The sequence below is a fragment of the Rosa rugosa genome, chromosome 2 (genome assembly GCF_958449725.1).
Source record: "Rosa rugosa chromosome 2, drRosRugo1.1, whole genome shotgun sequence".
Lineage (NCBI taxonomy): Eukaryota > Viridiplantae > Streptophyta > Magnoliopsida > Rosales > Rosaceae > Rosa > Rosa rugosa.
The window spans coordinates 13,069,998-13,092,002 of record NC_084821.1 but is presented as its reverse complement, the minus strand read 5'-3'; the positions used below and the strand labels follow the sequence as shown (position 1 = coordinate 13,092,002).

At 38.1% G+C, this 22,005-nt stretch overlaps 1 long non-coding RNA gene and 2 pseudogenes across 2 annotated transcripts; all 3 read right to left on the bottom strand.

Annotated features, from left to right (window-relative positions):
- Window positions 1-967: 967 nt before the first annotated feature.
- Window positions 968-3,115, bottom strand: LOC133730380 (gamma-interferon-responsive lysosomal thiol protein-like; annotated as a pseudogene).
- Window positions 3,116-3,737: 622 nt separating this feature from the next.
- On the bottom strand, window positions 3,738-5,803 carry LOC133729033 (uncharacterized). 2 transcript variants are annotated; one of them, XR_009856195.1, is made up of 5 exons: window positions 5,624-5,803; window positions 5,475-5,550; window positions 5,198-5,304; window positions 4,172-4,226; window positions 3,738-3,931 (listed from the first exon to the last, which is right to left on the bottom strand). It is a non-coding gene; the product is annotated as an uncharacterized LOC133729033 (long non-coding RNA). The 2 variants fall into 2 exon arrangements; XR_009856194.1 differs by having other exon boundaries at window positions 3,738-4,226.
- Window positions 5,804-7,664: 1,861 nt separating this feature from the next.
- Window positions 7,665-10,036, bottom strand: LOC133730379 (lysine-specific demethylase JMJ25-like; annotated as a pseudogene).
- Window positions 10,037-22,005: the final 11,969 nt, after the last annotated feature.

Below are 22,005 nucleotides of genomic sequence, written 5' to 3'. Positions count from 1 at the left end.
AAGACTTGGTGAAAGTTTCAAGTTCTCTAGACCCTTGCAATGGAGATCTAGCTTCACCTAATACCTTCACAATGGCACTGCCAACAATAGCTCAATCAGCCCCCTAGTTCGCCATATATGAACCTGATTCACATGCTTAGGCTTCGACCACCCAAACCCAACCGCCACTGCCTTTCTTGTCACTTTAATCTCCCTCAAAAGACTCATAACTTGTTCATTCACGTGTTACCTAAAAGAATTGATGTTATATATGTGTGTATCTATATAGGGCCCTCCAATTAAGAGATTTATTTTTTTTTGTCATTTTAAAGAATCTCTTGTATGACCTATTTTTTATTGTATTTCTACATCTCGACTGTTTAGTTTTTAGGTTCTAATTGGTAATCGTTTTAAAGTATCAAACTAGATTAAATCAATAGACGAACCTAATCTGTCCAACATGAACAGTTCATATTTATAATTGTAAATTGCAGTTATGAATGCCTTAACGATTATCAATTTAGCTGAAAATTTGTATAAGTGATCTACTTACATAGAGCTAAAAACTGAACGGTTAAGATCTGTATACGTGATCGAAAAGTGGGTCTAATAAGCGATCCCTTAAAATTGCCAAAAAATGGATCTTTCATTAGAAGAGCCCTGATATATATAAATAGGTAGTAGACGTGACTTTCAAATTTTTAAAATTTAATGCCTATCTGTTTCTTTATTTTATTTTATGCTATGAGTTTCATTTGTTACCTCTTCCAAAAAAATAGCTTTGCCTTTTACGGTTGAAAAGAAGGCACAACCCATATCGACGGCTATTTGGTATTCTTATTTAATTGAAAGTGAATATTGTCAAATAAAGTTATTCAATATACTAAGAAACATGGATATGTTGCCAATCTGATCATAATAACATAATCAACTAATCATCTTGAAGCTTTATATCAAATGTATAGGAGATCTTCATGCTTGTGTGTGCCTATCCTGTCTTTGGATTCATGTGCACAGACTGGCAGGCCTGGGGCACATTGCTACCTTTGTAAGCCTTGCATACATAAACGATAAAGTTTGCGTAGTCCTGCATTGATTAAGGCAAGAAAATGTCATGTTATATATATATATATATGTGTGTGTGTGTGTGTGTGTTTTGAGATTGATGTTCATTGCAACTAGGACACATGTAATAGTATGATGCAGCAAGTATTGACTCGGGTGAATAGGTAGCTATAACATAGCTACAAGACTTTAAATGATGTTTGTGGAAATTGAAGATAAAAACGTGGTCTTCAATTTTGGGCTGTTGCAATTTGAACAGGAAGGAAGTTTGCCTTTTTCACATGTATGATAGTTGCCTATAAATTGGCAGCATGGTAAATCATTTGAAGCATGCAAGCAAGTATCAGGCCAGCATTAGAAATAGCTTGTAGGTTGTGCATGAGAGTGAGAAAGAGAGAAATTCTCTTAGGTAAGATATTGTGTTTTTGGGTATTCTATGAGTGAGGGTGTACATGGGTTTTAGGATTTGGGTTATGAGATTTGACTCATGTATCTTGTACTAGTTTTATTCTCATAGTGAAAGAGCAAATATCTTGGGTGGACGTAGGCAGAAAATTTGCCGAACCACGTTAAATCTCGTGTTAATTTTTTTTTCATCCTTGTTTGTTTATTCTGCTTTATTGTGGTTTTGTTGAGGGATGTGTCTATTCCTGAATCTCGGTTCGTTCATGAGATTAAAATCTCAACAATATATATATATATATTTTTTGAAAAGAAAAGGAACAGAATAGCTACAAAGAGAAACCTCCAACAACACCAGTACCAAATTGATCTAAATTAAAGGCACTAAGGGCAAGGAGCTCGACGAAGCCTGTCGTTCCAATTTCGTGAGGTCTGATCCTCATGTCCAAGGGAAGTAATCGCGCAGGCAACAAAGTTTGCCTCACGAAAAATGTGCTTGAAAAAAATGCTCTAAAAGTTATGAGCAATAGCTTGAAAATCCCAACAATTAATATATATACACACACACACAACACACAGGAATTTTTTTTGGGGAGGGAGGGAGGGAGAGAGAGAGAGAGAGAGAGAGAGAGAGAGAGATTTCCAATTGGTTGATCATTCACAACCAGCCATGGCACAAACTCAAGAGGTGGACTAAGGTGCATGGTTTCATTACCAAATTTTTGTTCAAGCTGCACTCCAATAATGTCTAGCATATATCCAATTAATTAACTATCTGCTGAGAATAAAACAATTTCCATGAACACTTACATAAATGACTACACATCACTATGAAATCAAAGTAACCTCTTTTCCATCTCCACTATTGTAGCAACCATGATCGGTTTTTGAGGCATTGCCCATGTATAAAGCAACTTTGCCACTCCTGCTCTCCCTCTATGACCAGAAATTCTATGCAGTAAATAAAACCGAATTAATGCTTGTCCTGCATATCACGAATTCATTGAAATTTAAGAAAATGCAATACCAGCTTAATTAATTAAAGGGAAATTCCACAACCATTTCGTACTACATTAATTAACATATGTTGAAAAATTAATGGCCTTACCACAACTCTACAGACGTCGATTCCACAGGCTTGTATAGTGTTCGATCAAGTAGCATTCATCTGGGCCACTCTGCACAATATAATGAAGCACTATGTCATCAAGTAACCATTAATGAATGATTAAAGAAAAACATATCTGGTTGCTGAGATCTTAATGAAACATAGGAATGTATATGAACAAAATATATGCATGCTTGACGTACAGTATGAAAATGATAGAGATAGACATAGGACCTGGCACAAAATGGCATTGTTAGACTGGTTGGTATGTGCTTGACCAGTTTACCCCAAGGAACCAGTCTGAGATTAAGAATAGTGATGAGATTGTTATCAAAAACCCCTTTAAGATCTCTTACTAGGAAAAGAGCAGAATCTGGGTTCAAAATAGTAAAGTGTCAGATTAACTTTCTTATCGTCGCTAGAAGGCAATATATATAGCCTTCTCGGATTCTAGAGCAGACGGAACATTGATGCCATGATCCACAACAGAAGAACAAGACGCAGAAATGAACAGCGCAATGATAAAGTTATTAGAGGAACAAAGAACTTGGGAGGAGCCATTAGTTACTGATCAAAGCTTATAAGTAGTTTGAACTTTGAACACATTTCTCACTACTAGCAAAACGGGCAACTCACACAGATTTAAATCTGTGTGAAATACTACAATTTCACACGGATGTCAGTGTATAAAGGGCTTTACCTACAGTGCAGCTACGGATTGTTTTTCAATTGCCTTCGGAGGGGGCGCTAATGCTCTATTCACACAGTTTTGGGAGTCCGTGTGAAATTTAATGTGGGTCTCACTTGTCTTCCAATATGCAAACTTGAATTTTATGTAATCCGTATGAGATGAAAATAATATTTTAATACCTTAATCAGTGTAAAATACCTAACACACACAGATATCTGTGTGAAATAGCTTCTTAACACACACAGATATCTGTGTGAAGTATGTTCTTAACCCCCACAAATGTCTGTGTAAACTGTTATGAAATTGACTCACACTGAAATCTGTGTGAAAATGTGAATAGCATTAAAAAAAAAATGCTGTTAATTAACAAATACAAAAATATATACAATTGCATTTTATTTTTCCCAACAAAAGTATATTCAAACTCATCCACAATTACTAATAATAAAGTAAACTATACATTCCCAATCTCTCTTCATTGTTTTAATCAAGCTATATATCCATGAGAAAGTGCCCAATATATACAAACTGGCCATGCCAGCAAGATCTTTTTTTACATTTCTTGGCATACAAAAATGACATCTACTTCATACCTTAAATAAATTCTTGGCATACAAAAAACTAGGGATGTTTTCCAGAACTACAAAAAACTAGGTGTCAGCAGTAACTACAAAATGCAAGTACTCCTGCATACATGCGATATATAGTTAGTTATTTTCCTAACAAATTTATATATAACATTTTTGACATTTACTCTGAACTCTAGGAGAGCCACCATACCCTTTGTTTCTTTCTCTTATGACCATGAATATGCAAATGGTGGAACTATAACTTGAATACCTCTACAATATATGTATACGGATGTTCAAGCAGTAGGATCCTAAGAAGCTAATGTATATCTACTAATATACATTTCAAACACTAACCTTGAGGTATGAAAATTTATACCGGACTCCAGTGAGCATGGACAAAGATGCAGGCCTGATCTATTTCATTGTCAGTAAAATGCCAGCACACACAAACATAGAGGATAAAAATCACCAATAGAAATCACATCACAAAATCACCAAAACCCATTACTATATCATGAACTGAACACACATTTCACTAATTACAAAACTCAAGCCACTCTAACACACACCCGCCCAATACCCAACACCCCAAAACCCAAAATTCTCATCATCCCAAGCTCAATTGAATGATTTTTGCTATTGAAAATTCATCAGCATCCTTGGCTGGTGTTTAGGATTTCCAAATTGTGATTTACATTATCATTGAACTTCCACATTTGGTCTGATACCAACTCAATTTTCATGATGTATTTGACTCTATCAAACAAAAACATTGTGTGAATCACTTGTCCTTTTGGCTCCTTCCTTTTCTATTAAGGTATACTAAAACGCACATCTTCTTTCTACAAATTCTATATCTGAGGGAGCAAGAGCTAATATTTATTTGACATGTTGTCATAGATTGAGGAACTTGAAGATAAGTTGAGGGAGCAAGAGAAACAGTTACTTGAATACAAGTTCAGGGTGGTGCAAGAGAAGCAGTTACTTGAAGACAAGTTGAGGGAGCAAGAGAAGCAGTTACTTGAAGGCAATCCTGGTAGTACTTCCACAGGCTGTCGACTTCTTTATATGACAACAAATCTAGGAAATCTGATCCTCCTAAGATTGCAAGAATCACAAGACCATCAAAGCCAACTGCTACTCAAGGTCCCAAATCGCGAATTGCGTATCATGAACTGAACACACATTTCACTAATTACAAAGCTCAAGCCACTCTAACACACACCCGCCCAATACCCAACACCCCAAAACCCAAAATTCTCAACATCCCAAGCTCAATTCAATCAAATATCCACTAACCCAGAAACAAAAATCAGTGACAGAATCAAAGACCCTTCCTTTAAAGTTGATCAAATAAGCAAATGGAATTGAGAACCATACCGAGTGAGTGATCTGGTGGACGAGGAGAGAAGGGCGTGCTCGGAAAAGAGACGCTTGATGTCATATCTCCACCGCAGCTTTCTCTACTGCAAAAACTACTTCTACCCCTAAAACCCAAACAAATACCACAAAATTAAACCAAAAACTGAAACACAGAGATAGGGAATCGGCAATGAGATAAAACCCCGAAATCCCTCAAAACCACCAAGTTGAAGCTTTTGATTGAAAAAGTAGATCAGGTAAATACAAACAGAGAGAGAGAGAGAGGCCGGAGTACCTGAGAGAGGACGGAAAGAAGGGGTTTGTGTAGGTCTGGCTCTCTTCTTCTTCGCTCTAGTGGTTCTTCCTCAGATCTGAAAGGAATTTAAAAAAAAAAAAAATCAGAAACAATCCTCAATTGAATTTGGGAGAGACATATTTACTCACCTAATGACCGGATTATTGGCTTCAGCCTTTATATCGATGGGATGGCATCGAGCGAGGATGAAGAGAAGAAGAGGAAACGGGATGAGAGATGAAGGAGACTGAGAGATATGGGTTTGGCATCTTTTCGAAAAAGAATGTCTTCCAAGTAAAAGGTTTGGTGGGAAATTAGAATTTAGCTAAAACGACTGAGTGGGGGATTTTTAAATTTTTGCTAGTCAGTTACGGTTTCTGATTTTAAGCAGTATAGCTACTGAAATCTGTGTGAAATGCATTTACAGCTTTTACTGATGTCCGTGTATATTTACTTCGGTAAACTAATATTATCAGTCGAACTTTTACACAGATATCCGTATGAAATTATCTTCCAACTTTCACACAGATATCCGTATAAAAATTATACTCTCACACGGATAGCCGTATGAAAATTATACTCTCACACGGACATCAGTATGTTCATTATACACTGATATATGTGTGATGCTCATTTCACACAGACATCTGTATCAAATTGTAATAGCTACTGAAGACCGTAGTTGTATAATGCGTATAAGAATAAAAAAATTTTATTTTTAAATAATGAAATACTTTATTCACACTGATATCTGTGTGAACTGACTTCCCCACGGACAACCGTGTGAAATTATCAACGCTTTCACACTGAAATCTGTGTGAATTGTTATTTCACACGGATGTCTGTTGCTATTGGTATGACAGAAACTCATGTGGGTCCAACTCAACTGATTTCATACGGTTATCTGTATGTATTTGTCTTTCACACGGACATCAGTAGCTGTAGAATATCTATGTGACTAAAATCTGTGTGAGTTGCCCGTTTTGCTAGTAGTGTCTTGCTGTACATGTAGAGTGCATATTTCATATATAGCTGCTCCAATGTGGCCACTGACCATATATATTTGATTTCATTATGACTCATGACTCAGGACCAGCTAAGCATGAAGGTGGAAGTTGCATCTCTCTCTCATTTTGGCAAAATGTGAATATCAGAGACAGAGATTACTGATGCATAGATGCTCTTAATTAAATACATTAATTTGTTTTAGTTGATAAGTGGAGGGTGAAAGTAATTATATGGGAAATATTTCAATGCGGTAGGTATGGACTCACCGTATATTAATTTGAATCAGCCTTGCAGTCTGGGCAAGTCCACAGTCGGTCTATACCTCTGCTTGATATGCATGATGCACTCTATTCGGTTACGTTCACAATTTGGAGAAGAAACTTTAGCAAAGCTACGTAAGTTTTGGAGACACTTTCATGTACATCCACCTACTATAACTACAATATAGAATGGTGAGCAAACACACATAAAACCTATCATGCCAAAAATGGGTGTTCAGATATGATGGACTTTCTCCCAGTTGAACAAGAAAAGGACCGATAACGCCTGAAATTATATATATAGCCTCCCTCAATGGCTTAATACCATCCAGGTTGCAACTGCCAAGAGTCTAAGAAATCATATATAGCTTAGTTTACCCAGAAAATTCATATCAATGATAAATGATATGAACTTCACCAACAAACGTTTAGTCAGTCCAATACAAATTGAGTTCTAAGGTGCAACGTCTTAGTTTATCTTTAATTTGAGAAGTACTTTACAAAAATGACTTATATAGTGGTTCTGTTTTGTTATTAGAGCCTTAATCAGGTTCGAAGAATTTTGTAACAGATGATCTATACAAAATGACATTTATTTAAGATATGCCCTGCCTACAGAAACAACGAGGAGAAAAAGTTCTCTGTCGGGAACTAGAAAAGACGCATACTAGTTGTTCATCATCCCACTACTACAATGAGTATAAATAGAGATAACAAATGTAACTGGTGATTAGTATTAGGATAAACTGCATTTAAAAAAATAAATGTACAGAAGATTAACCACATGCACCTTCAATGCTTTATCTCCAAACTCTTGAGCAACAAGAATAAAACTTGAACATGGAGGACAAACCATCAGTTAACATGTTTAAAAAATGCCATAGAACACTGATAAGCTAAGTTCAGGTACTATTACATTTTATTAAAGACTCATATAGGCCTTTCCCTTACGCCTCGCACATATAGGCCTCTCATCAGGCTTTACATCCTTAGGCCTCTCCTTCCCACCAGTAATCTCCTTCACAGCATCAAAGACAGCATGAACAATAATTTTTTTAACCTCTAACTTGTCCTCGCTTGCCCTATGATCTGTTGGGAGAGTGCGGAACTCCTCTGTCAGCCGAAAGCATTGACCAACGGTTTCGGGGGAAACAAAATCCATTGCAACTTTAATGCAAGCTAGACTTCAAGTTTCTCACCTGATGTGGACAGCCTGCAGGAATGAACACCGCATCACCAAGCTTTTGGATAAATGTCCATGGCTCAATCCCATATTCTGCCTTAAGCTTTCTTTTGTGCTCCACAGTCAGATAAATTGTCTGATCGTGTATCGGATGAACCACCTGCTTTAATGGCCTACACTGGAAGTGCCTGAATTCCCTACAATGCTTCTTTAGGTATTGCTCCAGCTTTGGAACATCTTGTACCCGGAAAATGTCCCATAGAGCACCTCCTTCACCTGCATCATCAACAAGGGAGTCTCCTTTGACCCAAATTTCCAAAAATCTCCTTTTGGTCTTGCTCCCTGTGCTTTCTCTTCAACTCTTCTATAGCAGCAAGATGTTTAGGTTCAAGGGTCACTTCAGTAGCATGGGTCAGAATGTTAACTGCATCAGACACATCACAGTGAAGCTTTGTCATAGAATCTCCGCGTCCAAGTTCTTGAGCAACCCCATATGCAATGTATGTCTTTGGCCCCAAGTCAGGTTTGACAGCTCTTTTAGGCAAGTGGCAAGCAAGGTTTAGAATACTACCTGTTGGATGAGTGTATTCCTTGAGAGCAGTGTTCTAAAACGCGGCCGCCCAGCCCGCCTAGGCGCTGGGCGGCACCTCTCCGCCTCGAGTAATGCATAATCGGAGCTTCTGGGCGCTGGGATTTTAGGCGGGTGCCTAGGCGGCCTAGGCGGGCGCCTGGGCGGACTGGGCGGTTGGCTGGGCGTTTTCCAGAATCACTAATCTGATCTTCTATAATCTTTCCTATAACAAACGCCAGAGCCCAGATATAACCCCACCGAACCTGAAAGCAAAGCAAAGCAAACAAAACTAGATACAGTTGCTTGCACAATCTCTGAAAGCAAAGAAGAATCTCACAATACCCAAAAAGGAGTGGCCTTTACTCTCGTGTCTTCATTCACATCATCTTCGGTTTCTTTTCTTGTTCGCTTTCTGGTTAAGCAGAGCCTATATTCAATGAGATCAGACTGTACTCGAGTGGATCAGGATGAGATCCACTTTCAAATTTCTAACTCAGAGAGTGAAATCGTGAGTTAGAGAAGGAGAGAGAGAGAGATACAATGCTTTCGATCCAGCTGTTGGAGAATGGAGATAGAGAGGGAAAGAGGAGGAGAGCAGGACTGCACGAGGAAGTGAGGAACAGAGATAACCTTTTTTAGTTTTCTTTATTGTCTTTCACGTATTCTCTTTTTGACTGAGTCATAGAGAGTAAATGAAGTGGTCTGCCACCCTTCCCTATGTTCCCCTTTTTAATTCATTAGTCATGTTTGAATCACTTGGGCATTAGAATCTTGGAATAAAATATAGTTTTATAGGATATCTTAGTATTCTTTTATAAGTTATAATAAGTCTTCAGTTCTTCATATATTCATTTAAAGGCTATATATATATATATATATATATATATATATATATATATATATGATATAAAAATAAATAAAAATTTAAAAATACAAAACCGCCTAGGCGCCGCCTAGGCACCCGCCTGGGCACTCCTCCCCAGCCCACCGCCCGACTAGCGCCTAGTGATTTTTCTAACCTTGCTTGAGAGGCAAGCAACACACAAACTCCTTGCCATGGCGAGGAAGACGTTTATCGAAATCAGTGGAGGGTGGCCAGTCTTTAAGTTTTAGGATCCGAGGGCAGTTTTTTGTATCAAACATGCCTTCAGAATATCCAGTAAAAAATTTGTGCATATTGACATCAATGAAACACCAATCCAAGCAATCAATGGCCTGAACTTCCACATCCTTCTCATGCTTAGTATTATTAACTTGACGAAAAGCCCTCCACATGACTAAGGGTTCCCAACTCAACCCTGAACCATTTTCAAGCGCATTGCTCACAATAACAGGCTCATACCTCATCCAATGCCTCTGAAAATGCTTTCAGCCCTTGGACAGAACAAATAGTTGTCCTTCGAATCACCTCTACAATCTGAAGCAAAGCATTGTTGCAGAGAAAAGCCAATGCCAGAGGCCAGAGCACCGCCGCTGGTGGCTGCGAACTCCGCCATCCAATTCCTCTTCCTCTTCTCAACCACAGCTGTGGATGACCCATTTTCAGAGGTGGGTTTGTCTTCATGACAGGTTTTAAGAGGGTTTAGATTGGGAAGCCTGTCGATCAGCGACTCCACATCGACGTTGTTCTTGATGGTGACGTAGAGTCTCGCGATTGAGACGGCAGAGACGGAGTAATGGACGCCCATCAACAACACCCCTGTGCTCTCAATTTCGATCAACTGGGCCCACGTGATCAGTTTGTCGCTGCCACATCATCACTTAACGTCTCATTTGGATGATTTAGCAAATTTTAGACACGGTTGATCGAAATTGAGAGCACAGGGGTGTTGTTGATGAAATTGAAAGGGGAGGAACTAACATGATGTTAAATGCAAATCACAGGGTAGTAAATTGATATATATATATATATATATATATATATATATATATATATATATTTATATATATATATAAAATCTGGGTTAAGACAGAGTGATGACCAAAATATCCATCAAAATATGCCACCTAGCACAAGACTTGACGCCGTTAATAACAACGTGTACGATTCTTGGGTCGGGCTTCAAACTTGGGGTACCAAAGTGATAGTTTTGCATAGTTGGGTACTGAGGTTAAAAGTGGACCTTAGTTCGGGTACTGTTTGTATATTTTTCTCAATTTGAAAGGACTTTTAAAAATTTCGATTGAATACAACTAGATTTTAAAGGATTTTTCAAATACAAAACAATCCGAGAGAAGATGAGAAGAACCTTGAAGCTTCGATTGAGAGATGAGTCACAGATGTCAAATCTTAGGGTTTTCAGCTTGACGAAGCTAGAGAAACCTGAATGCGGGAAGCGATGAGAAGGATCGTACACTTGACGAGCAAAGAGATGACCACAAGATCAAGAGAATTTTATAAATATCCGAGTCTTTTCAATTAATGCATTTGAATTGCATGGTCATTTTCAATAACTACAATTGTCACTGCAACACTGAGTCCACAATGTAAAATATGATGCATCTGTGCATCCAGCTTGATTTTAACGATTCCAGTTCCAGGGTTGCTATCCTTCAGATATTGGAGTGGCAAACGGAGAAAAAATTGCAAGTTAAGAGACAGCTTCACTTTATAATTCGAGTTTAAAACAATTATTTTGTCTGGGTTCCAAATTCGAGCCTATACTCTGGAATCAAACTTGAGACTGAAATTCAAAAGAAAACTTATTCATTGATAAAGTAATTTGGGGTTCACATCCAAAACCAATTGGCAATGAATTAGGTAAGGTCCCATTTTTCCCATGTGGGATCTATAATCTCAACACGCCCGCGCACGTGTGGCGAATTTTCAAGCCATACACATGGACAACATATATTGGGTGACGTGGAGCCCGTGTAGGGGTTAAGCATTCACACGTGAAATAACGATACCGTGATAAAGTAATCTACGATTCACATCCAAAACCAATTGACAATGAATGGAGTGGCCCAAACCCTTATAAATCCATAGGCAAGGTCCCATTTTTCCCATGTGGGATCTATAATCTCAACATTCATAAGGTTTCAAATTCCTTATTCAGGCTTCCATGTTCGAGATCCCATGTCCAAAGTTCTGAAACCCAATTTTATATTCTTTAAAATGGATATAAGAAGAAAAATAATATTCGTGTACATGGATGTAAACCATACAGGAAATTGTTTCAACACTAAATCAATCAATCAACTGACTTGCGGTCAAGAATTTACCTTGGATCCCTGTGGAAACTTGAACCCGAACTTCCGATCTGGCTAAAAACTCAGGTCGGAATTATCGCTTGTTGAACTTGGAATTCTAAGCAATTTTTTTCCGTCATCAGGCGCAACATATGAGAAGACATCACTTTTTCCAAGTAGCATCAACAAAGTGCTTCAAAGATTCAAAACCTATTACCATAAAATTCCTTCATGTTCAAAGTTTCCAAGCATTGCATCAATTCTTAGTGATACAGAACCAGTTGATATTCTTTTTACTACTCCATTTCTTAATTTTGAACAGTCAGCGATCACAACTACTTTTTAAAGTGTGATTTTTTTTTTTCATCTGTTGAATGTGAGGGAAGCGTCACTGATGGATGATCATGATGTCGAGATGCTATTGTAACTAAATAAGTTCTGCTGATCTTCACATAGTGGGGCAACGTTAAAGAATGATTAATGAACTCTAAGAAATTAAATAAAATATGAGAATCATTTGGGATGAAAAATTGAAAAGAACAAGGACCAACGGAGTAAAGAAGAACAGAATTTAAATTATAATGTCAAAGAAAGGTACTGGAAAATGTAGTCGAGAAAAACAAAACGACCTAAAAGTTATCATATTACCATTTCTGATAGAGAACAGGAACAGAGTGATGAACTAAAACCAAAATTTGACAAACATTGATTAGTAAATAAGTTATCGTTTGTACCTGTTGGAAATCAAAAGCTAGGATTAACAGATGTTTGAATTCCCACAGGCCACAGGTCTTGCTGAGCTCATGACCCAAGTGACCTGGTCATAGTACACGACCACAAAACACAATTCAGTTGAAATACTTCAGAACCACTTTCCTTGGGTATTAGTACAATTACTTTCTTATTATTTTTGACACCCGAATTTATTAAAAGTAAAATAAAAAATTTGTAAAAAACTTTATTTATTATAAAAATTGGATTACAGGCTCCGCGTACTTCAGAGAAAAGAAAAAGCAGTTTTCTTTGGAAGTAGAGAAGAACCGAGTGTTCCCTTGTTCCGTCCGGCGGCGCGGCTTTGTTGACGTCGTCGCCGAATCGATAGGTCAGGAGTCACAGTCCACCAGTGCATGTCCGAGACAGGGGGGAGGCTGCGACGGGGAGGAACGATGGAGTTTTTCTGGTGTTCTGTGGGGATGGGTACAACCGCCACTTTGAGACGACGACAATTCAATCCGCATTTGGTCGCCGTCGTGGAAGCCTTGTAGAGGGCAAGGGAGACTCGTGTTGCGCTCCGGATGCGGCTAGAATCTAAGAAATACGGAGATCCGGCCATTGTTGCTGGGCTTCGTTCCACAGAGGAATGTTTTACCGGAAATGGGGCGACGTCGTTGTGGTTTGGCAGCGGGTATATTCCACTTAGGTGTGATCCGGTCACTGGTGCAGGAAATGGATCGCCGACACAGTTGGTCGACGGTGGTGGTGGTATGCGTCCGGCAGCACAAGGGGGAGGATGGAAGGGCAGTTGGGTCGTGGGCTTTTGCTCTGTTGATGGGCTTTTCCTGGTGGGTGTTAGGTCCATAATTACCTAGTAATTATTCCTCTAATCTTGCACTTTTGTTTAACCTTTGTATTCATTTATATATATTTATTATGTTTTCCTTATCATGCTAGGAAATGATGGAGAAGCATGGAAAAACACTAAAAAGTCAACTTTAGCACATTTTCCTACTCCGGCTAGGAGAAACAGAGCTAGGCAAGGAAGGAGGAGCGGCAGACTGACCAAATAAACTCCAAATAAGTTGAAACTTTTCAGATCCATTCTATACATATTAAGGATCATTTCGTATGAAGAGTACAAGAGCTAGTTCGGAGTGGAAGACCTTCAAAAGATCGGCACAAATTTCTAACTAAAAGATGAAAACTGCACAACCGGACCTGTACGGATTACGGCAGCATTTCCGGGAAAACTACAGTGAACTAAGCTCTGAAATTTTATCAAGGTGATCTACACTCATGGAGGAACATTTCATATGCAGATGTCGGAGGCCAATTCCGAAGTCTTACTGGAGATTAAATTGAAGGAAGAAAGTGCGAAAACTTGACAAAATGAGAATCAACGCCGGATTCCGCCCAAGTTGGCCGGCCAAGACCATGTGTGGAGGAGAAGGAAGAGCTGATTAGGGTTAGAGACTTTAGGTCTAGGTTATTTTGAAATCCAAAAATTGAAATATGACAAGTGGTCTCATTCTTACACCTTACACCTTTGTCTCCCATTTATTACCTTGTTCCCCTACACAATGACCCTTCTACCTTTACTTTTTCCCCTTCACCAAAATATCTTATGGGCTTTCTAGGTCATTTTCATGTGGATTTAAAGACTAGATCCACATTTTGTGCTTACACATTTGTCAACCACATCTAGCCCTTCATTTCCTTTGATCTCCACCCTCCATTCATCACTTTTGGCCTATAAATCCCCTCACTTTGGACGTTTTTCATGTATTCCTTCATCCATTTCATCTCCTTTCTCTCTCCATTTTCCATAGTTCTTCATCTTTTAAGTAGTTTAGTTTAGCTTTTGTGTAGAGAAAAGTGTAAAGTGTCTTGGGTTTTTACCAAAAACCAAAGATCCATTACATCTTTGATCAATCACACCTTAGTTTCCATATATACAAGCCTTGTTCTTCATAGCTTCTAAGAGTTTTGTGGATTTGTATGGCAATTTGGGTTTGAGAAAATCGGAATTTCCATACTTTGAAACATCTCTCACTAGTTTTGCATCAAGGGGAGCTAGTTTTGTAACCAACCACTTTCTCTACTCTTCCTCTCTTTTGCTTAATTTTATTATGTTTGTGGGTTTGATTTATGTAACTATGGGTTGTGAGTAGAATAAATTTGGGGCTAGGCCCTAGCCCTAGCCAAACTCATGTATAAAATAGTGTGATGCCATGTTTTTTATGAATATGCATGTTTTGAATCCTTTAGCTACTTTACTTTAATGCTTTCTTACATGTGTTTTTGGATTTGTCACCTAGAAGCATGTTGTAGGAATTAATGAAATCGGAAACTTAAGCTTGACAATCTTTTGTAACCGAGAAGCACGTGTAGCTAATAGGGTGGTGGTCTAGCTTATTCTTATGGGAAGAACTAGATTGCTTGGGTCCTTACCTTAAAATTAATGTTTGGTGCCATGAGTTTAAGAGTCGAGAGGCCTTAGGTTTTACGACATCAAAGCCCTTTTATGTTTTAGCGAATGTAAATGGGACTAAGGTTGTGTGATCTAGCTTTGCTCTAGCGACATGGTTAGGTTGCATGATTAGTTGGTATCTCGGTTTCTCTAGCGAAAACCGAGGGGAAATTTATCAAAGCATGTTGTTATTTGAAAATGGGTTACATTATATGCATGAGGGAGGCTAGGTGCAAAAACCTATGCTCCTATTTATCTCATTGATCAAAGTCTCTATTTTATTTTGTTTTTATTAGCTTAGTTTATTTTTGTGCAACTTATTTTACTTTATAGAAATTAAAATCAACAAAGCCGATTCACCACTTTACCATTGTAAATATCATTATTGATAGTTTTGGCTTCCAAAGGGCCGAGACTATTAATTTGTAAAAAGATAGACTCACATGTGTTTTCTAGGTTTTATTTTCCCGGTAATCTAGTTAGGGTAGAGTTACTCAATCCCTTGGGTACGATACTATTACTTTTCCACTTTACTAAAACTTGACCTCCTAATCTTGGGAGTAGGTAACATCACACAAATTTGCACATATTTTCATACTCGTGATGAAACCAACAGTGGGCTTGTGATCTAATATTAGTATTAGTAGTTTATTTAAAGTTCAAGCGTATTTTCTGTACAATAAATCCCTACCACCTCTTGGTAGGGACATGTGGGCATTGTCCAGGTTTGCTTACTCAGTATGCCTTGTCTTCCCTAGCGAGGTGACGGATCATGCATTGGTTGCAACCTCCTGGTGGCAGGATGAAACGACGTGTCGTCGGTTTTGTTTCCGATAGGCAACATGTTGGGAAAGCTACTAATTTATTGTTATTATGGCATTGCTTTAACTTTCTGATATGCCACCGTCATTGTAAAGCAAATGGAGTAGTCGGTATGACACTCTTTGCTATCAGGTGCATGTTTGAATACATTGTAGTTGTAGAGGTTGCTGGTATTATCCCGGAGTTTCTCTTGATATGTATTGTAATAAGGGGTTTAGGCATCATGTCCCCCCTATGTATTCATCTGTTTCATTAGTAAAGGCCTGAGGGCAGCCGCACAGCCCTTTTTAAAAAAAAAAAAAAATTGTTTTTTTTTTTTTTATTGAGAAAAAGAAATTTTTTTTTTTATTGATACAGTAAAAGAAACCAATTCCGGTGTACTCTTATCTTTGTATTTACCCTTATGTCAAAGTTTCTGGATATTGATCATGTTGTTTGGATAATTACCATTTTTTTGAATCAACAAATAAGGATTTATTACCAAAGGCCAGAACGGCACGAATACATATCAATCTCTGCCATGATAGGGTTATAGTTAGACAGCGATATGCTAGCACCACTCACTAATACAATCAATGCTCACTTATTTCAAGTGATCCTATAAACTACACAAAAGCATAGTAGATAGACTAAGTCTCAAACAAAAAACCTAAATCTTCTCCTTGCCCTTGTCACTAGGGCTAGGAGGCTTAGTAAGGTACTCAAAGCAGGTCACCTGTGCAGCAGAAACCTTTTTAGACTTTGAGGGATTTTTATTTTTCGACCCCAAAGGTCATCCTCTCTTCTTTTTTGGTTTTGGGACCTCCACAATCAGATCCTTGGGTATCAAAATGCTTCCTGGCGCTTCAGTGAGGCCTAGAGATCGGGCAGTGAATTTGCAGGGGAAGCTAGGGGTTTTCATCTTCTTTAAGGGTGCATCTTGTATCTCAATTTTCTAGAACAAATCAGGGAGAAGGATTTTCAATTTCTTCTGAGAAGCCACTGAGGTTGGAGGACGACCTCTTTTCTCAATCTTAGACTTGTCTTTGGTTGGGGCAGTGCAATGCTCTTGCTGCTTTGAATCAGCACTCACCGCAGTCTTCTGTGACACCATTACCTCCCCAACTGTTGTTAGAGCAGGTTGCAAGGTTTCAGAAACCATGACCAAAGCCTTTGACGATGAAGTCAAGTGCTCCTTCTTAGGAGGAGATTGCAAGATTTCAAGAATCATAACCAATGCCTTATCCGGTGAAGCCACAACATGCTCTTTCTTAGTCGGAGACTTGTTATTCTCTTGAAGGTTAGAAACTAGAACTATTGCCAAAGAGTTGTCTGCAGGTTCCTTGGAAAGAAATTTTTCAAGCAGAATGACAGGTTTACGTGAAGTTGTGTTGTTCTGAAACAAGACTCGATTGACCGGTGGTAATACCGGCATTTGCACTCCATGGAAGCGGAAATTACCTGCAGTAAAACTTAAAGATGGAGAACCAATCTCAAGTCTGTCAACATGAGTACAATTCTATCTTGCAGATCCCATGCTAACTGGGCACTTCTCTCCTTCATGCATGAGGAAGTGACAAGAGTTGCACATTCCAACCAAATTCTCAAAGAAGAAGGAAATTTTTGGTTCAACCCCAGGAGCAAGGCGTAGTTTCTTCTTGAGGAGGAAAGGCTTGGCTAGGTCATGAGAAACCCTAACCTGAACCTTCCTCATATTGTTAAACAATTTATCATCCATCTCCAAAAACTTACCTGCAACAGATGCAATATTTGCAATGGTATCAGGATCCTCAAAAGTAGGAGGAGTGTTAGAGATCTTCACCCAGAAGAACAGTGAGCGCATGTCCACAGATTGGATCGGTGCTACACCATCATATTCCTACATCACAATGGGAGCATGATTGATCGTCCAAGGTCCACCCCGGAGAACCTTATTTCGATCTCGGAGTAGATCAAAACTCAGAACAAAGTGGTTATTTTCTCTCTCTTGGATCTTGAAACTTTTGTCGAGAACCCACACTCTCCTAAAGAATCTTCGTAGATCATTCACCACAGGTGGTGGTTTTGCTAGAGGCTTTGCCAGAAGGAATGACTGCCTTGGACGATGGTGCGCACCTCTCATTCGCCTGGACAAATCAATGATCTCATTGCTAGCCAGAGCAAGAGATGCAGCAAAGGATTCCGTGACATCTTCAATGGAAGCCATGATGATTGGGATGTTGATGCGGAAGGAAGAGCGACTCAGGCCGTCGTCAAGGCTTTGGGTTTAGGTGCGTGCAGAGAGAACACGCTTAGGGTACAATAGTCCTTAGAAGATGGGAAATGTCTTCAACTTACTAACATTTGGATAATTACCATATGTATGATAACAATTGAAGAAATGCAAATTTTTATCAGAAATAAGAATTAAATCAACAATGTTAATGAGATCAAACCGAACTGAGTCGATATATCGGTTAACTGAAATAGTCAGCTAACCGAATTTGCGGTGTGGTTTTAGCTACTAGCGAAAAACTGAACCGATAGAATCAAATCCACCTCTATGTCAAACCAAAACATTCTGTAGTCTTAATGAGAGGGGAATAGTTAATTAATATTGGTACATTAATGTATCTAGCTAGATTTTCTTCGAATTCAAACACAGTTGTTATATGCTTCCATTATATATGTCATATGGAGTTTAGAGAATTTTATTGCAGTAAGAAAGAGAAGAGGAAAAAACTTAGGGTATGGACCTATGTGTCCAATATTTTCTTATTTACTTATATTCGGCAGTCTAAATATATGATTTAACATAAATCAATTTTCAAAGATCATTTCTATAAATATCAACATAAACAAAAATTATTCACTCATTCGATTCAATTGCGTCAAACAAATGAACAATTCTTATAAAAGTTAACGGTCTCGATCAACAGTCATTTATTTGACAGTGACTTTTGCATATATTTTTAATGATTAATTTAACTTTTTGACTACAAAACACAAATTTACTACCGAATGTAAGTATTTTTCAAAAAAATTTATTTAGATGATAATTCTTTGAGAAGTTTTAAATACACCCCCCTAATTACTTAATACACACTCCTTACTCAATACACCTACCATTTAATTTCTCATTCTAACATTTTACTAAATACACAATCCAAATTACCTAAAATATCCTTAAATTAAAAAACCATGAAATTAAATGGTAGGTAAGAAAAAGAAAAAAAGAACTAAAAAGTGGGAGTAAAGCGATATGTTTTTAAAACATTTAATGTCATTGATTTCGAAATTCTAAATTATATGGTCTCTCACCCCATTTAATTACAATTTATTTAATGAAAATTTAAATTAGATGGTTTATAACTTTATTCTTGTTTTAAATGAGGATGTCATGTATAGAAATTCATTGTATTTATAATTATCTAATAATATAAGAAAGATATTGATGTTGCTATCGTTAAAACACTAAAGGGGTTTGAGAGAACGCCGCCCTCATGGGTGGCCGTCTCTGCAATTTTCTCCATCTCCGATGGAGATCAATGTCGGCTCATCCCTTGTTGTCGTATACCTCAAGTGCGGTGCATACCGTCTCTTCTTTTCTTTCGGTTTGCTTTTCAAAGGAGTGGTCTACGACTCCTCTTGCGGCGGCGGATCATGATGTGTTCCATTTCTCTTGGATCTTTACAATATGGGATTCAAGGCTGCGATCGATTTGGGCAAGTGGTCGGCGACCCTGTTGTGAAATTTTAATTAAAACTCGCAAGCGCACGGATCGTCGTTAGTATAGTGTGCAAGTACGAGGTCGTTCCAACTGAGGATTGATAATCAATTTAAATCCTAACCTAATTAATCCAAACACAAAAAAACATAAACAATCAAACTAAAGAATATATGGATTTTTGGGTTTTCGACTAAACAAATAATGTGAAAATTAAAGAAACAAAGAAACAAACAAATAATGATAAAACCTAGAGTTTCAGAATCAACCACAAACAATCCTATTTATGTTTCAATGCAATTAACAGATTCTTTTATTTCTCTAGATGATAATTCCCGTATCTAAGTCCTTCTCAGGTACTCTAGACCATAGTTTTCCTTAAGTGTATGATGCTCTCCCTCTCGGGTAAAGATCTTATATCCTAACTATGCAGTTTATCCTTCTCAGGTATAAATTTAACATGCAAGACTCATTACGCTTTAGAAAACAAGGGAATCAAGCAAACCATTAGTCTTTCTCAAGTAATAATGTAATTTACCACACTTAATCACAAGAAGCTAATCAAATTATATTGCATCTCTGCTTCAAATTTGTCTTCCAATTACTATATGCAAAGCCCTAAGGTGATCAATCAAAGAACTTAAACATAAAGCATCAATTCAAATAGTGACTAAGAATTCATCATAAAGAAACTATAAATCCATCAATAAAAGTACATAAACAATCATGATAGGGCATCATCCTAACCCTAGAAAAAGTTTAACAAAAGATAACTAAGTAAAACATAGGAAAAAACATAAAAAGAATGGAAGGGAAAAGAAAGGAAAGGTGGATGAGTCGTCTCCGCTCCTTAGGCGTCTACATTGTGCTCCGAGACTCTCCCTCTCATGTAAATTCGTGCTCCCTTATATAGGGAAGATTTCTGCTCATCTTTGGCTTCATGTTTCCTTGTAAAACTTGGATTTAGATTCCTTTCTTCATTTGGAATGGGAAAACCTTGCAATATCTCTTGTAGAAGTAGGAATAAGTTCATCATTGAATCCTCATCTGAATTAACTTCCTTGAAACATTAGGATTGATGATCTTGTGCCACGGAACTTGAGTTCTCCACGAATGATTGTAAATTCCCGAGCAGATTTCCTGTCCGACCTATCTTCACTCAAATAATCATAACTTGCTCTAGAAGAATCGAAATCAAGATCCGTAAAATTCTACAGAAAATAGACATCCGTAGCTTTCCAATGATATAAGGTTCATTGTCTGATTCGATCTGAGTAACTACCAGTAATTCAGTGAAGTTGGGTGTTCTGCACAGACAGATTCTGGGACCTGGGCGTCTTTGAATCCTAGTTAGCTCATTTTAGCTTCTTTTCTTCTTTCTATGTAACAAACCTACAAAAACACTATAACAACATAAATGACTAGAAATAAGGAGGACTAAGCATAAATACTAAGATTAAGAGGCAAAGAAATATAGGAAAATATGAGCACATCAGACCCTTCGCTAAGACATCGGGTTTGTTGGGTCAGATCCTGATCTGGGATCCAGGGACTATGAAGTCTTCTTGGCATTTTGGCCGTGCAGTTGGGTGGCAGGGGCATCTGGCCGCACGCCTCACTTATGAGGATTCCTGTCCGACTTTGCATCAGCATCTCCGGCGGCGGTCCTAGTTGCAATGGATTCTGCGATCGGGATTTTGGGAGACAGAAGGTTGGAGCGCTTGGGTCAACGGATTGCGATGGGTGTCTCCTTCCAAGGTCGGCCTTGCCTTGTCGACGATGCAGCGGTGCGGCTCAGTTGGGCGGCTGTGCAGATCGGGAAGGGTGGCCGGACGTCGGGCTGAAGCATGGGTGCCCAAGTGCTTGGGTGCCCAGATTAGTTTCAGATGGGCCTGGGCCTTTGTCAAGTTTGACCAGTCCGATTTGACTTTGGATTTAGGCCGGATTTGGATCCGCATTTGGGACTCGGGTAGCATTCAACTCCGGATCTTGGATCCAAGACAGCTGCTCATATTGATCTAGCATTTGTTCTGGTTCTTGGGAGTTCGTTTGCTAATTTTCGAGTTTTTGACACCCTCGGTTACTTTCGAACTCTCGGTGAGCGATCACCTCTCCTAGGTGATCATATCACTGGTTACGGTTACGGTTACTCCTATATTTACATTGCTCTCATAACATATCGATGCGTCTGCGTGTCTTGCTATCCGTTATTATTTTCCTACTTTATAGATGCGTTTGTGCATCTTGTTATGCTTTATTGTTTTTCTTTCGATGCTTTTGCATCGCTCCATGTACTTCTCAGTTTCACTTAATATAGTTTGTCGTCTTTCCCTTAAAAAAAAAAAAAAAGATATTGATTATTATTATTTTTCTTCTTATACATAAATGTCTATTTTGGTTATTTAACCTATCTATAAAATCTTATTTGAAATATAAAATAATAGGGATGTGTATTTAAAATTTATCTAATTCTTTTTATCCTTTTATAAAAAGATAAATTATTGAGTGCAGTTTGTTCATTATGAGTAAAATAAAATTGTCCTTCGACATGCTAAATAAATAAAAAAGGTTTGCAATATTGATTTTACTTATAACATCAAAAGTTTTACTTTAGTCCCATGTC